Below are 26,330 nucleotides of genomic sequence, written 5' to 3'. Positions count from 1 at the left end.
GTTTATAATGCAAGTGTATGCACAGGTGACTAGGTAGTGTCACCCAAAGTGAAAGAAAACAAGCCATTGTGTGACTTTGTGTGACTTCGTGGCAATGTGGATAACAATCATTACTTTGGTGAAATGAGTGAATCTCAATAGTATCTAATCTCCTCAGTATAAACTGTAGACAAAAGAAACTTGGCCGCAGAAAAATATGGTGCTAAAGTGAAAAAATGTGAAAACGTGAGGTGTGTTAAAGGAAGAATTCGAAATCCCAAGTGACTGTTGCAGTGTGTTAACACATTTCTGAAAACTCCTATGTAAACTTTTTCGGTAAGCTTATGTACGGTCTGTTTAAATTTCTAATACATATTTACAATATTTCCATTGCAATTTGTTAATTTTCTAAGGTGTGTGAGTGGAAGAAAGTTGAGCTATACTATATGTTCCCTATTATCGTTATGGCTCTTTTTTGGACTCTAAACTTCAGGACTGGATTTTTTTCTTTTAGGAGTTTCCGATATGGTGCAAAGTAACAAGCTGTAAAACGGCTATTATATATGTCTACATTTAAGTAGTCTCGGATTAGACAATAGGTAAAACAAAATTGAGAGTGAGGTGAAGAAATTAATCTATACTATACACAAGAGAGACCCATACTTTATAGTTACTCTTAAACATAACACAGCGTCGGTCTGAGACACACATGCTCTGAGGATACAAAAGTATGCAGCAAAGAGGACGAAAAACTCACCCTAATGGGTGAGGGGCACAAGCCACCTCGGTCTGTTGCGTGTTAAGGGGTCCTGTGTTTGGAGTTTCAGATTATACGTGACAGCAAACTCCAAGAGACCTGATGCGTCTATGAAAAGTGTAATCAAGTATTTCTTAAAAATAAAAATAAACGTGACATGTTGGACTATTTGTATCATAGTCTACACATAGAAAATGAAAACTTACAGCACTAGATAGACCTACCTCAATAGTTTTGTCAAAATATATTAACCGGGAGGAGAGGGTAAACAGGTTACATCCCAAAGGTGACGCTGTTTTTAACGAGACAAGGCGGGTACACCTATATCAATGGATCATGGGGAGACAAACAAAACAGAGTGTTTGGACATACTCAAGTATAATGACTCCGAACAGCATCTACTGTTAGTCCACAACCCAACGCGGAGGGGAAAGGTCGCTTACCTCCTCGTAGGAATTCTCCCTCTTGTATTTCCCGGCGCCGTTTTCCTAAGACGGTCATGTGACAGGAAGCGAGGCCCGAATATATACCGGCAACTCACTTCCTGGGCAGGCGACGACTAGAACGTGAACTGAGTTTAGTACCAATCTTCTATTGGCCACATAAAGAAGAAATACTACAAGTGAACACTCGTATAACGAGTGTGGGTAGGCTATCCTGTGATGATAAGTTCTGTTCTTGTTTCACAATTTTTTAGCTAGAACCCATGTCAAGATGGGGAAGTATTTAAATAGTAAACTATATTAATGGGCTTATTTAATTGAAATTATACGGCACTGTTTTAGGTGGAGTTCATGTGTATCTTCGAGCATTTATCAAATGGAGCTCATAAGTGCTGTGTATGTTTAAGTAGAAAACATACATGTATATTACTATCCTTTACATGTTATATAACCGGATAACATCAAAAAAACTTTGGTCTTTGATTATAGTGAAAATGTATGACTCCTACTCTTAGGATTTAAGTCTCATGCTGTTTATATTTATATGTCATGGTAATTATTAGCATTAATCAGTAGGTGTATTGTTTCGTTATAAACACAACTGAATATACAATCTATACATATACAATTCGAGACGTAGTGTAAGGAGAAAAATTACAATATTTTGATACTTTTCGCTAAATTAAAGATTCTTCCATCATTGTAGTTGAACAATTAAAACTAGGCAACAAATGCAAAATTGGGCTAAAAGGAAACACAACGAACGAAGGATCTAGATCACAAGGATTAAGAGGGTTCTTAGTTTCCTAGAAAGAATTGCATCTCTGGGTCATAATTCAATCCGTGTTCGATACTTTGAAGACGCATGATCCAAGTTGCTTCTTTGCGTCTGAGTGCCAACTCTCTGTTGCCACCTCTTACATGCAAAGGCACGGTTTCAATTCCAAAAAAAGATACCGAGAAGTCTTCTGTATTAGCCTGACATGTAGCCACATGAAGAGCCACAGGATATTTCGATTCTTGTTTCTGAATGGCCCTCATGTGCTCTGATATTCTCTCTTTTAGTGCTCTGATGGTGCTTCCGACGTATACTTTGCCGCATCGGCACTCTATGATGTATACCACATATTTTGTGACACAGTTGATGTTCACTCTTATATCATAAATCTCTTTGTTTAGTCCATTGAAGTGTTTAGTTTTGTGTTTAGCCCATTTGCACATGGTACAAAAGCCACATTTGAAAAACCCATTGCTGCGTTGAGTTAACCAGTTAGTAGTCATGTCACTTCGTGGAACTGTAGGACTTAGTCTGTTTCTCAAAGTTCTCCCTTTGCGGAAGGTGATTTGAGGAGTTGTGGGTATTATTTCTTTTAATGTTGAATCTTCTCTAAGCAGACCCCAATGTTTTGTCATGCTGTATCTGAGTGATTGATGCAGTGCATTGTATTCGGTGATCATTCTCACCGTCGAGTCTTTCGCTAGTTGTCGGGTTCTGGGTTTCAGTGTGTCAGGTCTTTTGATTTTGGAGAGTTTCTTTTTCGCTTGAGAAAGGATGGCTTTAGGGTAACCTCTTTTCTCAAATCTCGTTTCCATGTCTTGTATAGTTGTTTCAAGATTCTTGTTGTCACTGCAGTTCCGCCTGGCACGGAGGAATTCTCCAAAGGGTATCGATCTAATCTGGTGGAAGGGATGAAAGCTATCTGCTCTTAGAATGGCATTACAAGAAGTGGGCTTTCTGTACAATTTGCTTTGTAACTTATCATTATCCACATAAAATTCTAGGTCCAGGAACTCTATGTGTGTCTTGCTTGATTTCATAGTAAAGTTTATTTCCCAATCATTATGATTGAGATGATCAAAAAAGCTTTTTAGTAATTCCTCTGTGCCTGTCCAAAGTAGAATACAGTCGTCTATATATCGACCCCAAAATAAAATGGAATCAGTGTATATAGTACCTTTGTTGCCCCAAATGTGGTCATCCTCGAAAGCACCCATAAAAAGATTAGCGAAAGATGGGGAAAATTTAGAACCCATGGCTACCCCGCGTTTTTGTTGGTACCATTGTTTGTGGAAAATGAAAAAATTGTTGGTTAAGATTAGATTCATCATTGAGATTAGCATTTGTGTGTGTGCCCAGAGAGACGCCGGTCGTTTGGATAGAATCCGAGTCATTGCTTTCATACCTAAAGTTGGGTTGATGCTAGTGTATAGTGCGACGACGTCCATGGTGACCAGGGTAGTGTTTGGTTGCCATTCTAAGTCGCCCAATATACTTAGTATATGTTTCGAATCCTGTATGTAGGAAGGCAGGTTTTTTACCAATGGGTTTAGGAACATGTCCACATATTCTGCAAGTCTCTCAGTGGGACCTCCAATTCCAGAGACAATGGGCCTGCCTGGAGGAAAGGGGAGATCCTTGTGAATTTTCGGTAGGGTGTAAAGCCATGGGTATGTGGGTTTGAATACTTTGAGATACAAGTACTCATCATCATTCAGGTGACCATCCTCTTTCCATTTCCGTAGATGGTCATTGATGGTAATAGTCAGAGCGCCCATTGGGTTGTTGGTGATTAGTTCATAACAGGAGTGGTCTGCTAGCTGATTCAATATTTCATTGTTATAGTCATTTGTGTTCATAACCACAATATTGCCTCCCTTGTCTGCCTCACGAATAATGATGGTGGGAGTTTGGGTGAGTGTGCTAAGGGCGAGACGCTCTCCTTTGGTCAGATTGTCTTTAAATGTGAAGGTTTCATTGTGTTTTTTTATGTTAATTTTGTTTAGATCTTCAAGAACGTGTCTATGAAAGGTATCAATGCTGTTGCCACCTGGTAAAGTTGGTGTCCAAGTAGATTTATTTTTTAGACCACTTACAACATCCAAATTAGTCTCTATATTCATTTCTTCCAGGAGTTGCCCCATTTCCATAGGACTATCTTCCCGTTCAGTAATAGATAACAGTAGATGAATTGCTTGAACATCTTTTATTGTTAGTTCATCATTACTCAAAACATCAGGAATATTCTTTACATTTTTGTCGCTAGGTGTTTTTCCTAAAAAATGCTTTTTAAGTTTGAGACTGCGGACAAATTTAAAGAGATCTATTTTAATTTGACAGATGTCACCTGTAGAGTATGGATTGAAGTTAGGCCTTTAGAGAGAAGATTGGTCATATCGGGAGTTAGGGGAAAAGAGGAAAGGTTTATTACTTGTACCTCTTTATTTTCATTTTCTATTTCTTTGTTGTTCCTGATCTTAGTTTTTTTCGATAATCTTCGTTGCCCGCCCCTGCTGCCTCTGTGGGTCTTGGATTTTGTGTTCTTCTTTGGGGTAGAGCCCTGTATCCCTTTCGAATCCGCTCCATTTCTACTAAAAAAGGAGTGCTATTCGCATCTAGGGTGTCACCTGTTTCTGGTCCCGGTTCACTTGTGCCTGCACTATTCAGGGATGTGTTGCTGGACGAGACTGAGCTGGGGGCAGATGTGTTATCGCTAGATCTTGTGGGGTTGGTTGGTCGGATCATCGCATCGTATTTGCGATCATAGGTGAAAATTCTACCGTTGCGGTAGTCTCCATCGTCTCTCTTTATTTGTCTGGCTTTCCTTTCTTTTATTTCATCTTGATGTTTAGATAAGAACTCATCCAGGATGGTGTAGTTTTTTACCGTAGGTTCTGGTAGGTTAAGGTCTTTTATTTCTTTTTCAAGGATCGCAATTTCTCCTAGCAGTTTAATTGATTTGCGATCCGCGCTCTCTATTAAAATGTCCATGAGAGCAAATGAATTGTTAGTTACAGAATCTTCCCATTTTTTTAGAAGATCAGCATCCAAATTGTCATAGGTCGGAAAGATTTGAGAGCGTAAGCCTCTAGGTATCTGCTTTAGGCGCATATATTGTTTGAGCGTGGTGGCATCCCACCATCGTGAGCTCTCTTGTTTTTTCAGTCTTTCTAATTTTTTTAATTTTTCTTTTAGACCCTCAATACGAGGGGGACCAGCATTGGCCATAGCAGTGTGAGTAGGCATACCTTATGCTAGATTTTCAAATAGATCAGCAGCTATTTTGTCTCTGTTCATGATGAGATAAATATAGTCAGAGAGGTGTGCTCAAAGGTATGAGATACAAATGGGATTAGAAGATATACGGGGGGCAGCCCTCTCTGGAAATCAGGAAGTACAAAAGACAGCTTGGAGGTTTTTTAGGTATTCCAGAATTTCAAGGCGCACAGCCAGAGTACCCGCAAGGTAAGGGTAGGAAAGTTGAAAGGTCAGTATAGGCAATGGGGCGAACGGTAAATCCTCATAACCGTTCAGGGATGGACCAGGATTAGTCCATACAAAACATACAAAAACCACACTGCCCCTGCGCTATACAATATCGATATTTGAGTATTTAGTATAACCAATGTCAATTCTATGAGTGGAAAGAGCAATAGAACAACACCCAATTCATTTAGAGTCTAAACAATTGGCGAACAGGCTTGACAAAATAGAGGTGTAGATAAGATCCGTTGTTGGTGTGAGAATTCTGTTTATTGTTCCTATATGTAGGCCAACACGTGTTTCATCGCAGGGAAACAGACAGCGAATCTTCAGGGCTGAATAGAAACATAGAAAATATATTTGCGATCATGTTTATAATGCAAGTGTATGCACAGGTGACTAGGTAGTGTCACCCAAAGTGAAAGAAAACAAGCCATTGTGTGACTTTGTGTGACTTCGTGGCAATGTGGATAACAATCATTACTTTGGTGAAATGAGTGAATCTCAATAGTATCTAATCTCCTCAGTATAAACTGTAGACAAAAGAAACTTGCCCGCAGAAAAATATGGTGCTAAAGTGAAAAAATTTGAAAACGTGAGGTGTGTTAAAGGAAGAATTCGAAATCCCAAGTGACTGTTGCAGTGTGTTAACACATTTCTGAAAACTCCTATGTAAACTTTTTCGGTAAGCTTATGTACGGTCTGTTTAAATTTCTAATACATATTTACAATATTTCCATTGCAATTTGTTAATTTTCTAAGGTGTGTGAGTGGAAGAAAGTTGAGCTATACTATATGTTCCCTATTATCGTTATGGCTCTTTTTTGGACTCTAAACTTCAGGACTGGATTTATTTCTTTTAGGAGTTTCCGATATGGTGCAAAGTAACAAGCTGTAAAACGGCTATTATATATGTCTACATTTAAGTAGTCTCGGATTAGACAATAGGTAAAACAAAATTGAGAGTGAGGTGAAGAAATTAATCTATACTATACACAAGAGAGACCTATACTTTATAGTTACTCTTAAACATAACACAGCGTCGGTCTGAGACACACATGCTCTGAGGATACAAAAGTATGCAGCAAAGAGGACGAAAAACTCACCCTAATGGGTGAGGGGCACAAGCCACCTCGGTACTAACTGGTTAACTCAACGCAGCAATGGGTTTTTCAAATGTGGCTTTTGTACCATGTGCAAATGGGCTAAACACAAAACTAAACACTTCAATGGACCAAAGAGATTTATGATATAAGAGTGAACATCAACTGTGTCACAAAATATGTGGTATACATCATAGAGTGCCGATGCGGCAAAGTATACGTCGGAAGCACCATCAGAGCACTAAAAGAGAGAATATCAGAGCACATGAGGGCCATTCAGAAACAAGATCCGAAATATCCTGTGGCTCTTCATGTGGCTACATGTCAGGCTAATACAGAAGACTTCTCGGTATCTTTTTTTGGAATTGAAACCGTGCCTATGCATGTAAGAGGTGGCAACAGAAAGTTGGCACTCAGACGCAAAGAAGCAACTTGGATCATGCGTCTTCAAAGTATCGAACTGTGGAAAAGTAAATTTTGCCATGTTCTGTGTCCCTACGCGTCCTCCATCATATGTTATGTGTGCATGATTAAATATGCATATGCATTCCCTATGTTCGATTAATGACGCAATTACAGTTGTGTCCACCTCTAGTATGTCAGTTTCCAGTTCTCGTGAATACTACGAATATCAGGCCTATGTAAAGTTACGTTGCCACGTTTCTCAGTGTGCACGTTATTCCATTGTAAAGTCCCCGTTTCTAGGCCTCAGAAGGGCCTGGACACCAGATTCAGCTCCTGTCTCCTGTCTCCTGAAGCCTCGCTGAGGAGCGATACAGCCCCCACCTGTATCCTCGACCCTTCACTTACTTCCTGCCTCGCAGTGCCCGGCTCAGCCTGGCTCTGCCTCTGAGTCTGCCAAGAGTATGTTATGATTCCAGTTATCAGTTCAGTCCTCCTTCTCTGCATTCCTAAAGCTACTGAATCGCATCAATAGTTTCCGTCATTGTCTAGCCTTTACGTCTCCATGTAAGAGAAATACTGCATTTAATGGTCATTTAATATTCTTCATCACGCACTACATGTAGAATAATGCATGCTCCAGTCTTAGAGTCCGTTAGCCTCTCCCCTCCTGACTCTTAGTTCATATCAACATGTTCTCTAAACATCAGATACTAGATACTGCTTAGGTACATGTCGCCCTGACTCTCCAGACTTCAGTCTCTGCTCCTAGCACAGAGTTCGAAGCCCCCAGCTTCTCCTAGTAATACGTCATTGCCAGTTTGCGCGCACCATCAGGTTAGAGGTCCCGGCTCCTCAGGTAGCCCCCTCCATGGTTTCCGCCCCATTCATGACATATTCTGTTACGTTTGCATCACATGTCTATGTATACGCCTCTGTTACACCCACTTTCCCCCTTATCTTTCGCGACTGCTATTGACCACACCCACTGCTCCGCCTATCGTATGTATTGTAATGCAACTGTTTTTAGTATATATGATCGTGTATTGTTATTAAATGTGAGCGCGCTCATCCCAGATCCAGCCCCAGCAGCTGCTGGGCCCTGCTATCCTATTCCTATGCAGGTTGTCCTGTTCCTGTCCTTTATGCTGTAATAAACCTGCAAACTCCTACTACCTCGAATCTTGACTCTTATTTATTGAGCTATCTGTTATTGCTATGCCTAGTAAAACCTAGATCCGGTATTATTTATTTATATACCACATAATGGCGCCCGAACAGGGACTTGCCCTTTCCCCACGCGCCGGTGAAGCCACGCCGGCCCCCTGACCCTCTGCAGCCGTGACGGAACCATATCGTGCACGTGCAGATATTTCTGCTTCAAGTATCCCTCAGGCCCACGGAGGAGACGGAGGAGGCGGTCCAGCATCCAGACGAGGCGGTGGAGGAACGCGGCGAGTCCCGACCAGAGCCCAAGCCGAGAGTCCAAGGTCCGAGGTATCCGGAGGCCCACCCGTAACAGAAGTCCGAAGTTCGTCCGTCCGACGTCGAAGCAGTCCAGTCCAGTCCGAGGCCTTCCGTTCTTGCTGCCCGGTGAGTACCGTTACTGGGGTAGTATCTAGACAGGGTCAATCTGATTGACTCTGGTCCGTGGGTTGGTGGTACACAGACCCACAAACGAAGTGTCCACTTCGGTGGATGCGGGTCCTGACGTGTCTCTGTATGAGACCGGTAAGTTTCGTACTGTTTCAGCAGTGCATCTAGTTTCTGTTCCAGTCAGTTCTGTTCTCGAGAAAATTCATGTATTCTGTGTTCCGTATTCCAGGTAGTATTCTGTCCGAACTGTTATTTTAAATGTTCTTCATGTATTTTAATGTCGTGGTATGAATGGGGAATAAGTATCGTGTTCATTGTGTATTGTATTGTGTCTAGATTACAGTCCAGTCATGCCCTTGTTTTCTAAGTTACGTCAGTTAAAAACTAGAAAGGGTCTGCTGGAAGCAGCAGTTCCAGTTCCGCCTAGGGACAGTCCAGGTCATTTTATGTATCAGAAGCATGGCATAAGTGCCATATTATATCTAGATTTATGGGTAGAGTATACCAAACAGTTAGAAGAAAAGTATAGATGGCCCGTATCGGGTACATGGGATGCCGAGTGCATCATGCGAGTAGAAGAAGCATTATGGAAAAAGAAAGCCAGACAGTCACAGAAAGATGCCATCGAGTTATGGCGCAAAGAAGCTCATAAAAGAACCGAAAAAGAAATCAGAAAGTCAGAATTAAGTAGAGAATCCTTGGAACGAGCCCAAGAAAGGGAATTAATCGAGATTGGTGAACGAGTTAAAACCGAACAGTCAGACAGACAGAGGCATGCTCTTATTAAGGGTATGTATCCTCTTCTTGCCGAGGGCCTGCCAAAAGCGACCCCAGAGGCATCCAGTAACTTTCCGCCACCATTAGTTCCGACCAAGCTACGTCACAAACAGACCGCAGCTGATATTTTCATTTCGTCCTATTTGGACGACACAGTCCCAGAATATGCAAATCCTGTTCGCGCTCCGCCAGTCCCTGTAAATCAGGCACTTCCCATTCCTCCAGACACCGGGGTACCCCTTGCAGTACCTGTTACGGTCCCCCCGGTCCAGCCCGCCATACCAGTTCAGCCCGCATTTCAATTTCCTGCCACACTAGTACGAAGAGGATCAGTCGACGATTCTAGTTTAGGGGCCGCAGGAGGAGGTACTCCTCAAACCCCGCCGCCACATAAGCGTTTAACGTCAGCCGAATTACATGCACAAGCGTCACAGCGTACGCCCAGGTATCAGTCTGTTGCAGAAATAAGAAAAGCCCTTAATGAATGTGGCTATGATCCAGTCCCAGGCGAGGACAGTATGGTTTTATATTCATTACGCGTAAGAAAGGTGACCGAGTATCTAGTCACCCTACCAGATATGAAAGAAGATCTAGACAGAATATATTGTTTCATCCGTACAGGGAATGATCCAGAAAGTATTAGTGATGTCATGTGCCAAAGAAAAGCTGAAGTCCAGCTCATGCTATTAAAGTTTTTGATTAATTGTCTAATACGAGAACAAGATTATCCGACCAAAGATCAAGCCGAAATGAGAACCCTGACAAAGTGGAGTGATAATATAGCCGAGGGTAAGCACAAGACTATCGGTGCTATAGAGAGTATGTATAAGAAGATTCGTAAAGAAATAATAAGGATACACGAACAACGTAAAGCAGCACAAGTAAGCGAGAAAGAAAGTAACTCTGATACTGAAGAGGTAGACGACGAGAATCCCGACAGAATAGCGTATGTAGGAAAATCTAGATTTCCAGATCGCCATTTACGCCTAGAACACAAGTCTATTTTTCATCATCCAGCACCAGAACAAGGTTCTCTAGAACAAGTATTTCAAGCTACCGATCACATTCTGAAATCACGAATCGGTTATAGTGAGTTAAGTACTATGCAAGAACAAGAACTGGTCCGATCAGCAGTCCGATGGATTACTGATTCTACCACTTTTCCAGACGAAATAGTGGCACAAATGTTTCTGAAAATGCCCCCAGCCAAGCAACGACTGGCGGGTATGTATATGATCCAGCACCTCATTACATTGTATGAGGGTCAACATTCTGATCCAGGTCCGTTACACGATGTCCTGAATGAGTTACTCCAGTATAAATGGAAAGGTTTAGGTACCGATTTAATTAGTGTCATTCTAGAACAGCGTCACAAATATAGAACGTTTTTGAACCCGTATTTTGTTCATGTTACACCCCCAGAAAGTAAACCATTTCACATGGACAGACAGAATCCGTTACGAGAAGTCCACCCAGTTAGAGGAACGGGTGGCGAACTAGAACGAGTGTTTGTTTACACTCCGATTACAAAGATGGAACTCCAAGAGATGAAAAAATTAATCCCCTGTCATGATAAAGATCCAGCAGGGTTCCATCGAGAATTAAAAGACATGCTCCGTATGGGAGAATACACGTATCCAGATATAATTAAAATGTTAAAGGTTCTGTTGCCCGCAGGGGTGTATGAAAAGCTCAAGGAAAAAGAATGGGAGGTGGGAGAGAAAAAGATCGATTGGGCAGTTCTAGAAGCCGAAGATAAGGCACGAGTACCAGGTACCGGTCTTGGAGCGAAATGTAAAGAATTACCTGAATTATTGATTCAAGTTTTGCCTAGGTTATTGACAACTAGAAAAGAAGACTGGGATGCAATCTCAGCCTGTAAACAGAAACAAGACGAAGATATTAGTGATTACTATTCCAGATTTGAGAAATGTTTTACCATAAACAGTGGCCTCAAGACAAGTAGTGAGTCATACCCTCATCTTTTTGTTACTAAATTAGTCGAGAATTCAAGCCCACAAATTAAAAATCGAGTTTTGAAAGTCGAAAGTACCTGGCAAGCTAATACCCCGTCCCAGATGTTACAGATGCTCCAATACCACCAGAATAGAAGCAGGGAAGAACAAGAACACGAGAGAAAGCGTATGAAAGACACGAAAATGAAAGTACTAGTTGCACAATCCGTTCCTCAAGACAGTCAGAAGAGGGGTCCGAATCAAGCCAGTCATCCTGCAGCTCCCGTTAAAGGGAACTGCAATTATTGTAAACAGCCAGGTCATTTTATAAACGAGTGTGCAGTTCTGAAACACAACATAGCTACTGGTAAGACTAAAGAAAGACCACGTCCGCCTAGACAAGAACAAGTTTCACAGATTCCTCAGCCACAGAATGCACCACAGACAGTTACAGCACCGCAGCCCATCGCTGCAACACAGCACGTTACACAGCAGATGTACCAGTATGCACAGTCTGAGTATCCAGAGTATCAGCCATATTCATGAAACAGCCTAGAGAGGGAGGTAGGCTTGCCTCTCATCGAGATACCTGTAGATCAAGAAGGTCCCTATGTTCACAGTCAAGTATTAGGGAAAGACAGAAAGTTTTTGATTGATACAGGGGCAAGTAGGACCACAATTAGCCACGCCGAAGTTCCAGGGGCTCCGCTCTCAGGCTCAAGAAATGTTTCCCTTGGATTTTCAGGAAAACCTATCGTAAATGAGATATCAAAGCCAGTTACTCTAGAAGTAGGTCCATTGTCCCGCACTACTGATCTGTTACTTACTAAGTCATGTCCAGAAAATCTGTTAGGCATTAAAACACTGAAAGAATTAGGTGCAGTTATATGCTGTTGCCCAGAGGGAATACGATTGTTCCTACGTGACTTCAAGGGTCACTATGTATTACGAGATTTTGATCCCAGATTGTCTAATGTTCCGCAGCATCTATGGGCGCAAGGTCCAACTGATGTTGGTTATATGCAAATCACACCCCATTGTGTGACTCTCAAGCCAGGTGTAGTGTTACCACGAATCAGACAGTACAGATTGCCACCTGAGGCTGTAGCAGCCTTATCCAAAATTATTGACGAGCTCATCGCTCAAGGAGTGGTTGTAGAAACTGACTCCAATGTATGCAATTGTCCGATCATTCCAGTCATGAAACGTACTGATCCAAATGCACCCCCAGTATATCGATTAGTGATTGACCTACGAGAGCTTAATAAATGTATTATTCCTCAGTACCCAGTTGTCCCAGACATCTCTTCCCTATTGACAGCCATCGATTCCGAAGCCACGTTCTTTACTGTAATTGACCTCAAGAACGCGTTTTTTAGTGTTCCCATTCATCCAGACAGCCAGTTCCTTTTCGGATTTTGTTTAAATGGAAGGAGCTATATGTTCACACGAGCTCCTCAAGGTTTCACAGAAAGTCCTAGTATTTACAGTCAAGCACTTAAGAGACAACTAGACAACATTCACATGCCAACTGACACTGCCCTGCTCCAGTATGTCGATGATCTACTGATCACAGCCCGTTCTGAACGTGACTGCGAGCGAGCGTCACTGACGGTTCTGTATTTCCTAGCCGAGATGGGACACAAGGTGTCCCCTTCGAAGCTTCAATTCTGTGTCCAGCAAGTGGTCTACTTAGGACACTTACTGTCCAAGAGGGGTAGGCAGTTGACACCTGACCGTATTCAATTAATAGCGAGTCTTCCTCAGCCCAAGACCCAGAAGGAGGTACGTGCTTTTATTGGCCTTACTTCTTATTGCAGACAATGGATTCCTCAGTATGCATTTCTAGCCAAGCCACTGATACAGTTAACGACACAGGAGGCAGCCGTATCGACTGTCCTCCCTTGGACATCTGAACATACACTCAGTTTCAATGAGTTAAAGAAAGCCCTATGTCAAGCTCCAGTTCTAGCTACACCGAACTACAGTAAGTCTTTTACACTTTTCGTCACTGAACGCGAAGGTACAGCATTATCTGTTCTCACACAAGATCAAGCAGGACAATACAAGCCATGTGCTTATTTTTCGAGCACATTAGATCCTGTAGCCCAGGCTCTGCCTGCGTGCCTCAAGTCAGTTGCAGCCACAGCACTAGCTATCAGACAAAGTGATTCCATAGTATTAGGACACTCCCTGACAGTACAGGTTCCACACGCCGTGGAAGTTCTTTTAAACCGAACACAAACTCAGCACTTGACAATTGCACGTTTAACAGGTTATGAATTGACACTATTCCAGCCACACATAGAAATCAGACGCTGCAATATTTTAAATCCTGCTACACTGTTACCATCAGTTACTTCGAATTCTGCCACACACGACTGTGTGGAAATAGTTAACATCATGACAAAGCCAAGACAAGATTTGACAGATATTCCATTTCCAGATCCAGACCTGACACTTTATGTGGATGGTTCATGTATGAGAACTAGTACAGGAGAACTAGTCGCCGCGTATGCAGTGACTACTGACACTGAAGTTATTGAGACACACCGTATTGACACCCTGTCCGCTCAAGCAGCAGAGCTAGTTGCTCTGACTCAAGCCTGCATACACGCCAAGAACTTGAAAGTTAATATTTACACCGATTCACGTTACGCATTTGGAGTCGTACACGACTTTGGAGTGCTCTGGCAAGAGAGAGGTTTCATGACTTCTCATGGAACCAAGATTCAGCATGGTCTCCTTATTCAAGCTCTGTTAGATGCCATACATTTACCGACATCCATTGCTATCATGAAATGCAAAGCACATACGAAAGTTACTGACATCATTTCCCAGGGTAATGATCTAGCAGATCACACAGCCAAGCTTACAGCTCAGACACCAGACATTCCAGTAAATAAGACACCGACACACACTCCAGATCCGACTACATGTATGACAGTTAAAGACCCTACTCAAGATGTCATAGATATCCAGTTACATGCTACTCCCGATGAAATCAAGAAATGGTCTAAACAAGGAGGGGTACAGACAGATCAGGGATGGGTGACGAAGGGAAAAGCCACATGGTTTCTCCCCGACTCTATGGTTCAAGTCATTATCAATACCGCACATAGTCCAGCACATTTAGGAGAAAAAGCTATGTTAGACAGTATCCAGAACATTTGGTTCAACAAGCATTTACGAGCCGCAGCCAAACAGAAAGTCCGTACCTGTATGATATGTTGCCAGTTTAATCCAGGTAAAAGTGTCCCGGTGGAACAAGGGGGATTCCAACCTCCTGACCACCCTTTTGAAGTCCTCCAGATGGATTATATTCAGATGGAGCGATGTCGAGGTTTCAAGTATGTCCTCGTAGTTGTATGCGCTTTGTCCAGGTGGACAGAAGCATATCCAGTTCCAGATTACACAGCCGCGACCACTGCCAAGCAGTTGGTTCGTGAGTTCTTCCCCCGTTATGGACTCCCTAGGGTCGTATATTCTGATAACGGCCAGCCATTCTCCTCAGAGTTAATGAAACATGTTTCCCTTTTGTTAGGGTACCAGTGGAAGTTCCATTGTGTACGCCATCCTGAAGCAGCCGGTCTCATAGAGAGACATAACCAGACTTTGAAAATCCGTATCGCAAAAGTTTGTCAAGAGAAAGGTGTAGACTGGCTAGTAGCTCTGCCAGTTGCTCTGTTTTACATGCGCATGGTCGCACATTCCAGATCAGGTCTGTCCCCGTATGAGGTCGTATTCGGCCGCCCCCCTAACATGTGGGGTACACCCAGACCCCGAAGTATTACCGATGTTTTAAGTAATATGCTGACAGATTACCTAGCTTCCTTGATGTCTGCCCTCAACTCTTGTCGTTCACAGGTTGCCGTCGCATTTCCAGACAATACCGAGGTGGCACCGCATGAAATCGTTCCAGGATCCATGGTCTTGGTTCGCAATTTTGACCGCTCAAGTCCGCTAGAGCCTCGCTGGAAGGAGCCCCGACAGGTCCTCCTCGCCACCCGTACAGCCGTGAAGTTGGAGGGACGCAAAGGCTGGGTGCACCTTTCGCACGTAAAGAAATTTAAGGACTGAAACCCGTCTCAAAGAACATTTCCCAGGATTTGAAGGATTGCCAAAGTACTATTCTCAAGGACTGTCCCGCAAAGAACAATGATACTGCACCCTCCCCGTTAGAGAAAACTCCGCAACAGGAGTATAAGTTGAAACTCCGGTCTAGTAAAATAAGTCAGCCAGTTTGATTGTCTAAGTCCTCCCCTAGGTGAAACGGTTAGACTGTTTCTGAGATGTATAAAATAGACCCCCATAGTGAGAGAGTTAGTCAAAACTCAATCCGATGTATCGTTTTTCTATGTTTCATATTATTTCTCAGCATTATGATTTCCTGCACCAGTTATGCATTTACCCTGTATTTTTCAGTTTCTCATGTAAATAAGTCTGCTAATGCTACAGTAGAACACACGTTTAGTGATCTGCCTCCTCATGAACTCTCTTACCGCCTCGCTATGCGAAATAATTCTTTCATCCGCATGTTACATTATTCACACCAGACCAGCAATGCCACAAATTGTTGGGTGTGTGGTCGACTCCCCCCTTTCCAGACACCGAAGGGAGTTCTGCCACTCTTTCCTTATCCATTTTCACATAATGGTTCGTGTGGAGCATGGTCCACGTTAACGTCATCCTCAACAGATATGTCTTTTCTTAACAGTACGTGTTTTCCAGACAAGCAAGGTCTCCCCCACAGAACCGGGTTAGATCTAGAAAATGAAGTGTATAATTTAGGTAATTATTCTTCGAATTTCATGGTCCTGAATGTTCAGTCTGATACTACTCCAGACCTACCTGCTATTTCAGTACTACCAGTCAAAGGCGAATTATGTGTTAGAAATAATGGTTCCGTACATGTAGGACATAGCGATTGTACTACTATTGTCAAGTATAGTGACAGTGGGAAATCTATTTTCAAAGCTTCACGCCATTCTTATTTTATTTGTGGTCAAACTGCATATATTCGTCTGCCCCTCGATTGGGAGGGAACCTGTTACATTGCCTTCCTACTGCCACCAGTTTTCCTAGCCCCATCTGATTATCATAGAAACACACATCTAGTACACATTAGACATAGAAGGGAGTCCCCCATTGTCGATTATACTGAAACTGCTCTAGAACAGTATACAGATTTCAATAGAGGTTTCTTTTTCTTTATAGGACCTATCCAGAATAGTAAGCTAATCCGTAGGTTAACCAGAACCCTTGAAGCTGTAGTCAATGAGACTGCCTCTGCTCTAGGTAACTTAACCGAAGAGCAATCTGCTATGAGATTTGTCGTTTTACAGAATCGTCTCGTCCTTGACGTCATACTGGCCGATAGGGGCGGGGCCTGTAGAGTCATCGGATCTAGTTGCTGCATTTTCATTCCAAATAACGCGCCGTCTGTTTATTCAGCTATAACTAGACTCCATAAAATTGCCCATCTGTTACACCAAGATCCAGGCACCTGGACATGGTCCGGTTGGTTCTGGAATATAATTTCCGCCTGGGGATGGAAAGTCTTGTCCTTTCTAGGTATTGCAGTAGCGATCATATTCAGTTGCTGCCTCTGTATACAATGTGGCCCTGCGATTTGCGGCATTTGTGCTACATCATGTATTCCTAGTCCCAAGCCTCGTTCTAGATCCCGTTCCAGGATAATTCGAGACGAGCAAATGATACTGTATGAAATGATAGATGGTATCATGAATATTGATGTTTCCTGATGGAAACGTAGTGACAAGGAGGGAATGTGGAAAAGTAAATTTTGCCATGTTCTGTGTCCCTACGCGTCCTCCATCATATGTTATGTGTGCATGATTAAATATGCATATGCATTCCCTATGTTCGATTAATGACGCAATTACAGTTGTGTCCACCTCTAGTATGTCAGTTTCCAGTTCTCGTGAATACTACGAATATCAGGCCTATGTAAAGTTACGTTGCCACGTTTCTCAGTGTGCACGTTATTCCATTGTAAAGTCCCCGTTTCTAGGCCTCAGAAGGGCCTGGACACCAGATTCAGCTCCTGTCTCCTGTCTCCTGAAGCCTCGCTGAGGAGCGATACAGCCCCCACCTGTATCCTCGACCCTTCACTTACTTCCTGCCTCGCAGTGCCCGGCTCAGCCTGGCTCTGCCTCTGAGTCTGCCAAGAGTATGTTATGATTCCAGTTATCAGTTCAGTCCTCCTTCTCTGCATTCCTAAAGCTACTGAATCGCATCAATAGTTTCCGTCATTGTCTAGCCTTTACGTCTCCATGTAAGAGAAATACTGCATTTAATGGTCATTTAATATTCTTCATCACGCACTACATGTAGAATAATGCATGCTCCAGTCTTAGAGTCCGTTAGCCTCTCCCCTCCTGACTCTTAGTTCATATCAACATGTTCTCTAAACATCAGATACTAGATACTGCTTAGGTACATGTCGCCCTGACTCTCCAGACTTCAGTCTCTGCTCCTAGCACAGAGTTCGAAGCCCCCAGCTTCTCCTAGTAATACGTCATTGCCAGTTTGCGCGCACCATCAGGTTAGAGGTCCCGGCTCCTCAGGTAGCCCCCTCCATGGTTTCCGCCCCATTCATGACATATTCTGTTACGTTTGCATCACATGTCTATGTATACGCCTCTGTTACACCCACTTTCCCCCTTATCTTTCGCGACTGCTATTGACCACACCCACTGCTCCGCCTATCGTATGTATTGTAATGCAACTTTTTTTAGTATATATGATCGTGTATTGTTATTAAATGTGAGCGCGCTCATCCCAGATCCAGCCCCAGCAGCTGCTGGGCCCTGCTATCCTATTCCTATGCAGGTTGTCCTGTTCCTGTCCTTTATGCTGTAATAAACCTGCAAACTCCTACTACCTCGAATCTTGACTCTTATTTATTGAGCTATCTGTTATTGCTATGCCTAGTAAAACCTAGATCCGGTATTATTTATTTATATACCACAGAACACGGATTGAATTATGACCCAGAGATGCAATTCTTTCTAGGAAACTAAGAACCCTCTTAATCCTTGTGATCTAGATCCTTCGTTCGTTGTGTTTCCTTTTAGCCCAATTTTGCATTTGTTGCCTAGTTTTAATTGTTCAACTACAATGATAGAAGAATCTTTAATTTAGCGAAAAGTATCAAAATATTGTAATTTTTCTCCTTACACTACGTCTCGAATTGTATATGTATAGATTGTATATTCAGTTGTGTTTATAACGAAACAATACACCTACTGATTAATGCTAATAATTACCATGACATATAAATATAAACAGCATGAGACTTAAATCCTAAGAGTAGGAGTCATACATTTTCACTATAATTAAAGACCAAAGTTTTTTTGATGTTATCCGGTTATATAACATGTAAAGGATAGTAATATACATGTATGTTTTCTACTTAAACATACACAGCACTTATGAGCTCCATTTGATAAATGCTCGAAGATACACATGAACTCCACCTAAAACAGTGCCGTATAATTTCAATTAAATAAGCCCATTAATATAGTTTACTATTTAAATACTTCCCCATCTTGACATGGGTTCTAGCTAAAAAATTGTGAAACAAGAACAGAACTTATCATCACAGGATAGCCTACCCACACTCGTTATACAAGTGTTCACTTGTAGTATTTCTTCTTTATTTGGCCAATAGAAGATTGGTACTAAACTCAGTTCACGTTCTAGTCGTCGCCTGCCCAGGAAGTGAGTTGCCGGTATATATTCGGGCCTCGCTTCCTGTCACATGACCGTCTTAGGAAAACGGCGCCGGGAAATACAAGAGGGAGAATTCCTACGAGGAGGTAAGCGACCTTTCCCCTCCGCGTTGGGTTGTGGACTAACAGTAGATGCTGTTCGGAGTCATTATACTTGAGTATGTCCAAACACTCCGTTTTGTTTGTCTCCCCATGATCCATTGATATAGGTGTACCCGCCTTGTCTCGTTAAAAACAGCGTCACCTTTGGGATGTAACCTGTTTACCCTCTCCTCCCGGTTAATATATTTTGACAAAACTATTGAGGTAGGTCTATCTAGTGCTGTAAGTTTTCATTTTCTATGTGTAGACTATGATACAAATAGTCCAACATGTCACGTTTATTTTTATTTTTAAGAAATACTTGATTACACTTTTCATAGACGCATCAGGTCTCTTGGAGTTTGCTGTCACGTATAATCTGAAACTCCAAACACAGGACCTCTTAACACGCAACAGACCGAGGTGGCTTGTGCCCCTCACCCATTAGGGTGAGTTTTTCGTCCTCTTTGCTGCATACTTTTGTATCCTCAGAGCATGTGTGTCTCAGACCGACGCTGTGTTATGTTTAAGAGTAACTATAAAGTATGGGTCTCTCTTGTGTATAGTATAGATTAATTTCTTCACCTCACTCTCAATTTTGTTTTACCTATTGTCTAATCCGAGACTACTTAAATGTAGACATATATAATAGCCGTTTTACAGCTTGTTACTTTGCACCATATCGGAAACTCCTAAAAGAAATAAATCCAGTCCTGAAGTTTAGAGTCCAAAAAAGAGCCATAACGATAATAGGGAACATATAGTATAGCTCAACTTTCTTCCACTCACACACCTTAGAAAATTAACAAATTGCAATGGAAATATTGTAAATATGTATTAGAAATTTAAACAGACCGTACATAAGCTTACCGAAAAAGTTTACATAGGAGTTTTCAGAAATGTGTTAACACACTGCAACAGTCACTTGGGATTTCGAATTCTTCCTTTAACACACCTCACGTTTTCACATTTTTTCACTTTAGCACCATATTTTTCTGCGGCCAAGTTTCTTTTGTCTACAGTTTATACTGAGGAGATTAGATACTATTGAGATTCACTCATTTCACCAAAGTAATGATTGTTATCCACATTGCCACGAAGTCACACAAAGTCACACAATGGCTTGTTTTCTTTCACTTTGGGTGACACTACCTAGTCACCTGTGCATACACTTGCATTATAAACATGATCGCAAATATATTTTCTATGTTTCTATTCAGCCCTGAAGATTCGCAGTCTGTTTCCCTGCGATGAAACACGTGTTGGCCTACATATAGGAACAATAAACAGAATTCTCACACCAACAACGGATCTTATCTACACCTCTATTTTGTCAAGCCTGTTCGCCAATTGTTTAGACTCTAAATGAATTGGGTGTTGTTCTATTGCTCTTTCCACTCATAGAATTGACATTGGTTATACTAAATACTCAAATATCGATATTGTATAGCGCAGGGGCAGTGTGGTTTTTAGACAAAGGAACTTAACCCAGACTAATTCATCCGAGTGTGTTCCTGACAACGTCGGAATGTGTTTAAATAGACGAAGTATATTGCCCCTATTTAAGATGTCATGTTGGCCTTTGATGAAATATCTAGGCGTGTGGATTACCTAATGGGTTTTTTTGCAGACTTTTCTTGGATTACTGGTTTTCTCTACTTTATGATCGATGTTTGGACCAGTGTATAAAATATTTTGGTTGATGCTTGGGCCTATATCGCTCTGAATAGTCTCTGTGCTGGTCCTAGGATTTTGTGTTGGTGGACCGGTCCTCAAAGGAACCAATGGAAAAGGGCCCTGTGGGGCACAGATACCAAAATCGGATCCTTGTTCATTAGGCAGACCTAGTTGATCTTTGTGCTCCGACTTCTTGATGTTGATGTTTGGTGAGGGAACTGATTGAGTATTTATTGCCGGACCAAGTGAATTAAGTGAGTCCTCTGTTCAGGGAATTGACTGTAATGGTCTTTCAGTCACTTGTTTTGCTTCTGCTGGAATTGATACTGTAGATATTTCATCACTCAAAGCGTGTTTTATAGTGAAGATTGGAAAATTCCGGATTTTTCCACTGTCGACTTGTGGTATTTGATTACAGGTTGCCATGGAGCAGACAACCTTTTTAATAGCCTTTGTTTTTTTCTCTAATTTCCTTAGCTTTTTTAGGCCTTCCTTGAGAGAGGAACGTCCATTCTTCCCTGGATGGAATCGTTGCTCTCAAGCACTTTGGCTAGGTGTGTAGATCTAGGGCTCGAGTTGAGGCCTAGTGAACTGGTGTGACCTTTGGTGGATGTGGGTAAAACTTGGTTGTCAGGTTTTATTATTGAATTACTCTGGGAAATTGTAGCCAAATTGTCTTAATGCTCTTCACTGTCTGTTGTGGATGCCATGCCACTGTTGTTTGATTGGCAAGTGGTTCCTTCTGTTTGTTCCTTCAGTGCGGCTAAAAAGGCTTTTAGAATTTTAGGGAGTGTTGCCCATTTATCGATGAGTTTAGCGCACGTGCAAGTACAGTGTTGGGTGTCCTGCGTGTCACTGAGCTTATTTTATAAGAAGTCCACTTTGTTGTTTAGCTCCACCAAGCTTTGTGCAATTGTTGAAAGCAAATCAATTTGCAGCTCCATTTTGTTGGACTGCCAAAGTAGTGCCCTTGCCGTTGATTCATTCGTTTCGCCAGTTGAGGTTAGATCAGGGTCATTTATGAAGCTGCTACTATGTAAACTTTGGCTTTGAAGGCTCTGGGTTGGTGAAGAAGAGAGCCGAGTATCGATGGTCAGTCTGAGGAGTTTGGGGGTAAGCTCCAAGGTTCTTTGTATCTTTGTTTCCAAATTCTGTAAACATATTGGTGATAGGAAACCGCAATTTCCTTGTTGTGCTGGTGTTTCGTTCTTAGTTTAGCCAAGTTCTGATGGCTCTAAGGAAGGCATCAAAATGGGGGACTGCAAAGTTGCTTGCTGGTGGGAGTGTATTTGAACTGGGACAACCTGCACATGTTTTCCGAGAATTGGAGCAGAGGTGGTCCCAGGTAAGTCGGATAGATCAGTTGCTTGATTGTATTCATTTCCCGGCCAAGTGCAGGATTGGCTCCGCCGTCTCCCAGTTTGAATTATTTCACCTGATATCACAGAGGGCTGAGTGCTATAAAATCTCTCCAAGAGGGAGTTTGTGACTTTGCTGGATTTAGTCCTTACTGGTAAGTCAAGCAGGAAGGGGGATTACTGTCACTGAGATTATGTTCGTCAAAAAATTGAGTGATAAGTCCTGCTTTTGGTGACTTTAGAAATGGCTTCGGGTCAGGGACTGTGTTCCTTGAACTCCTTAAGTTTCTGGGTGAGATTTGAGTCAAGGGGTTTGATTTTACAAGAACATTTCCTTGGCATTGCAAAGCTCTTTTTTTTTCAGTCATCCTGCGGTTGAGGCCCAACTGCCAAAAACTGTGTTTTACCCCGGTAGTCTATACCCTCTTCTGGGGGTAGCTGATCCCTTGAAAGTAAGACTTCAGCAAATCAACAAGTCACCTCACACCCGGGGGGGGGCAAAAAAAATCACCCCTCTGGCGTACCTTCCTGCAGCCTCCCTGAATCTCTGCTGCACACGGGGCGCCGGCGAGGCAATTTGCTTCCTTCGGCAATGAGATGTAGGATCAGAAAGAGCCTCAACAACTAGCAGCGACTGCCACTACGCCAATTCCCTCACTACTACTGCCCCAACCAGGGCCACCGTCGACGAGATGCACGGGAGCTGAGGGTCGCAAGCAGCCGGACTCAGCGTAATCCCTCGCTTAACTGGCTGAATCTGCAGCATTGCGGAGGTAGGAGTATCAGAATCTAACAAGTTTATAGTCAGTATGATGTTTTGGGTGCGGTACCTGCAAAGGTTACAGAGATAAAGTGCAGATTTTGCTTGCCGTCCTAAGAGGGAACCTCTAGAAAGACTCAGACTACGCAGAAGGCCATCGCAGTCGCCGCAGTGATGATCAGCCTAATACACAGCTACCCTGCAGCTCGTGGTGGTACACAGCAGCCCCGAGGCCACCTATGGCTCTCACCTCCGCTCCAGAAGTCCGCTCCAGGAGGAGAAGCACCGAGTTGCTGACGACAGGCAGCGGGCAGGACAGGCAGCAAGCAAGTGCGGCAGGCAGCAGGCGACGGTGGCGGCATGTGGCTGCTCCTCTTCCTCCTACCAAACAATCAGGCAGCACAGCAGGTGGCAAAGCAATCCGCGACTCCCCCCGGGAACCCCGCGGCTCCCACTGTGCCAAGGGGCAGCACTCCACGGGCCCCCGTACTGCATAGGTCCCCGCAGCTCCTACCAACAACCAACAGGTACCGCAGCAGGCAGCACCGTGCACTGCCTCCTGCACAGGTAATGGTTCAGTTGAGGGAAGACCAGGGGGTTGAGTGGGCTACCTGCTCACAGATTCCGGCTCTTGGGTCTCCCACTTTCTGGCTACCCAGGAACAGCAAACAGTGGCATCACAGCCGCAGCCACCCGCAGTCTGGCTACCTAACTTCCATGACTGCTGCTCCTAACACCATGAATGAAGCAGGAGCAGCCATGGAGAGGCGGGCGGGGAAGCTGTAAGAGTGCAGAAAGGCCACGGTGGAGGTCACAGAGCCAGTGCCAGCCATTCTTCTTGCTGTCCTTGCTAGCCGTAGGTGGCGGTGCCAGTTGCCAGTGGCAGATCCTCGGGGTCGCAAGCGCGGGTCACAGGCTTCGAGAGCCACCACAGCAGCAGCCTCTCTCCTCACCAGATTCGCGCGTAAGGCGTGACAACGTGAAAACAAGGACTGGACCTCATGCACCCAGCCCGGTTCAATATCACATCCCCACCTATTGTAATCTATTACAATAGTCCACTATGGCCATAACTAAAGCGGATATTATTATTCTCCTGGCTTCAACCGGAATAAAAGTGAACAGTTTTTTCACGTTATTACATGTATTACATATAAAGCACCCCTAAGGTAGGCCCAAAGAAATCCTATGGGCAGGGTGCTGTGTTTTTGAAAGGTAGGACATGTAGTGTTGAGTTTTCCATGTCCTAGTAGTGAAATACTGCTAATTTGTTTTTTAACCACAGAAGGCCTATCTCTCCCATAGATTAGCATTGAAGCTGCCTTGTAACACCTTACAAGTGTACATGCCAATTTGGAGCTGATATAAAATTGGAGTTTATTGCCTTTAGACTCATAATTTGAAAATACATATTTTAGTGAGATTGTTGCAGGTCTGAAATGCCACTTTTAGAAAATTTGCATTTTCTTACTTTAACCATTCTGTGCCTCTGCCTGCCTCTAAATACATGTCAGAGCCAGGATGAAAATGTGGCTGTTTGTGCACTCACACTAGAAAACTTCACTAGAACACACTTCACAGAAAGGGAGTTGAGATATGCCCTGCATATCCTGATGTCCCATCACCAGGCTTATGGGATTTCCTCAGCTAAAGTGGTGGGAGTAGCTGACATTGACACTTGAATAGGGCTGTGCCTGTCCTCACACAAAGCTGTCTCTATCCCCCATAGTATGTCTGAAGCTGGTGCAGGGAAAGGAAGAGTCTTCTGCACTACAAGGACTTTCCTTCGAAGTTTGCCTACTTCAAAGGCTGAAATGCTTAAAAGTAATGGATCTGTGACACCCTATACTCAGAACACTTCTGGGTTCAGGACATTCTGCCAGAAAAAAAGAGAAGGATTGCTGTCAGGAGAGACTGCTGCTTTGCTGTTTGCTTTGCAGGGCTCATCTGTTGCTACTGCTTCTGTCCTGGGAATAAAATGACTGGACATTGCTTTTCTACATCCTGCTTCCAAGGTTTTCCAAGGGTTTGAGTTGAGCTTGCCTCCTGTTGAGAAGCCTCAATGACATCAAAGACCTCGCCTACCAGCACTTGGGCTCTCTTGCTGAAAGCCGTGTCTTGCTAGGTGGTCCCAAATCCTGCTCCTAGGCTCTTGGAAATGTGTTCTGGTGATTTCAAGAAGAAAATTCACACATTGACTCTAAGCGTCGGTCTGAATCGTCACAGAATCATCAAAACATGGTTCCCGCTGGATGCAATGACTGTGACTTACAATACAGGTCCCAGCTTTTTGTCACAGCGTCTCTGAAGAACTGTTGCTCTATGAGTGATGACCCCTGCATCACCAAAGCCTGTGACGCATCGCACCGACTCGGTCGCAGTACTTGATTCAAAGCTGTTGAATGGACGCAGCACGACTTGACTTTTGCCGCATCATCGATGCATCATCTTCTCCGAGCATCATTTTTTCCATCAGCACCGCACTGCAATAAGAAACCAATGCCACATGTCTGAAAACGGAGCATCGCCTCCCCTACGACAGTAAAGAACTGACACATCACCTCCCCAGCCTACCAGTAAGGAACAGACGCCTCATCTCCCCTGCAGCAGTAAGGAACCGACGCATGGCCAACTTTTTTCGGCGCCTCACCTCTCTTGCACCTCACATCGTCTTTGATTTTTTTACACATTTAAGGTTCTTTGTCCTAATCAAGTGCAACCATTGATTTTTAAGAACTTTATTTAATCTTTGAAAATTCATATCTTGACTTTTGTATATTTGATTTTTGTTGTTTTGGTCTTCTTTTATTCAGATACAAATTGGCAATTTTTCTAAAGTCGGTGTGGAACCTTTTGGAGGGTTTTCACTGTTACTGTGTGTTTGGGTTTGTGTGTGTACAAATACTTTACACATTGCCTCTGTGATAAGCCTGACTGTTCTGTGCCAAGTGACCAAGGTGGTGAGCAGGTGTTATCTTAGGTGTGTAAACTACTGATCCTGAATAGGGTGAAGGTTCCCTCTCGGACTGCCAACTATAGACCTAATTTCTAACAAAATTAATATATGATTCTTTATGTATTAGAAGGAATTGTATCATCAATGGAGGGACAAAACACCACATATATGCTGCAATAGAGAATGCTGACAAGAAGGGGGAACATCTCCAGTCTCATGAATTTCTTTTGGAAAATGCGGAGAGCTACTACATGTCCAACTACATCCAAACTGGACAGGGCTCTGCTGCCTAGTTGCCTGGCAAACACCCACTCCAGTCATTCAAGAAGTGAACATCACAAAACTACATGACAACCCCATGAGCCCTATATTCACTCTTCTTCATCATCACCGATGGAAAACATCTGCGAGTACTATGAGACCACCTCTTGGAAGGAAGTACCACAAGAATTCAGACCATTCAACAAT

This window comes from Lissotriton helveticus, chromosome 9, assembly GCF_964261635.1.
Source record: "Lissotriton helveticus chromosome 9, aLisHel1.1, whole genome shotgun sequence".
Classification (NCBI taxonomy): domain Eukaryota; kingdom Metazoa; phylum Chordata; class Amphibia; order Caudata; family Salamandridae; genus Lissotriton; species Lissotriton helveticus.
Note: the sequence above shows the minus strand (reverse complement) of the source record.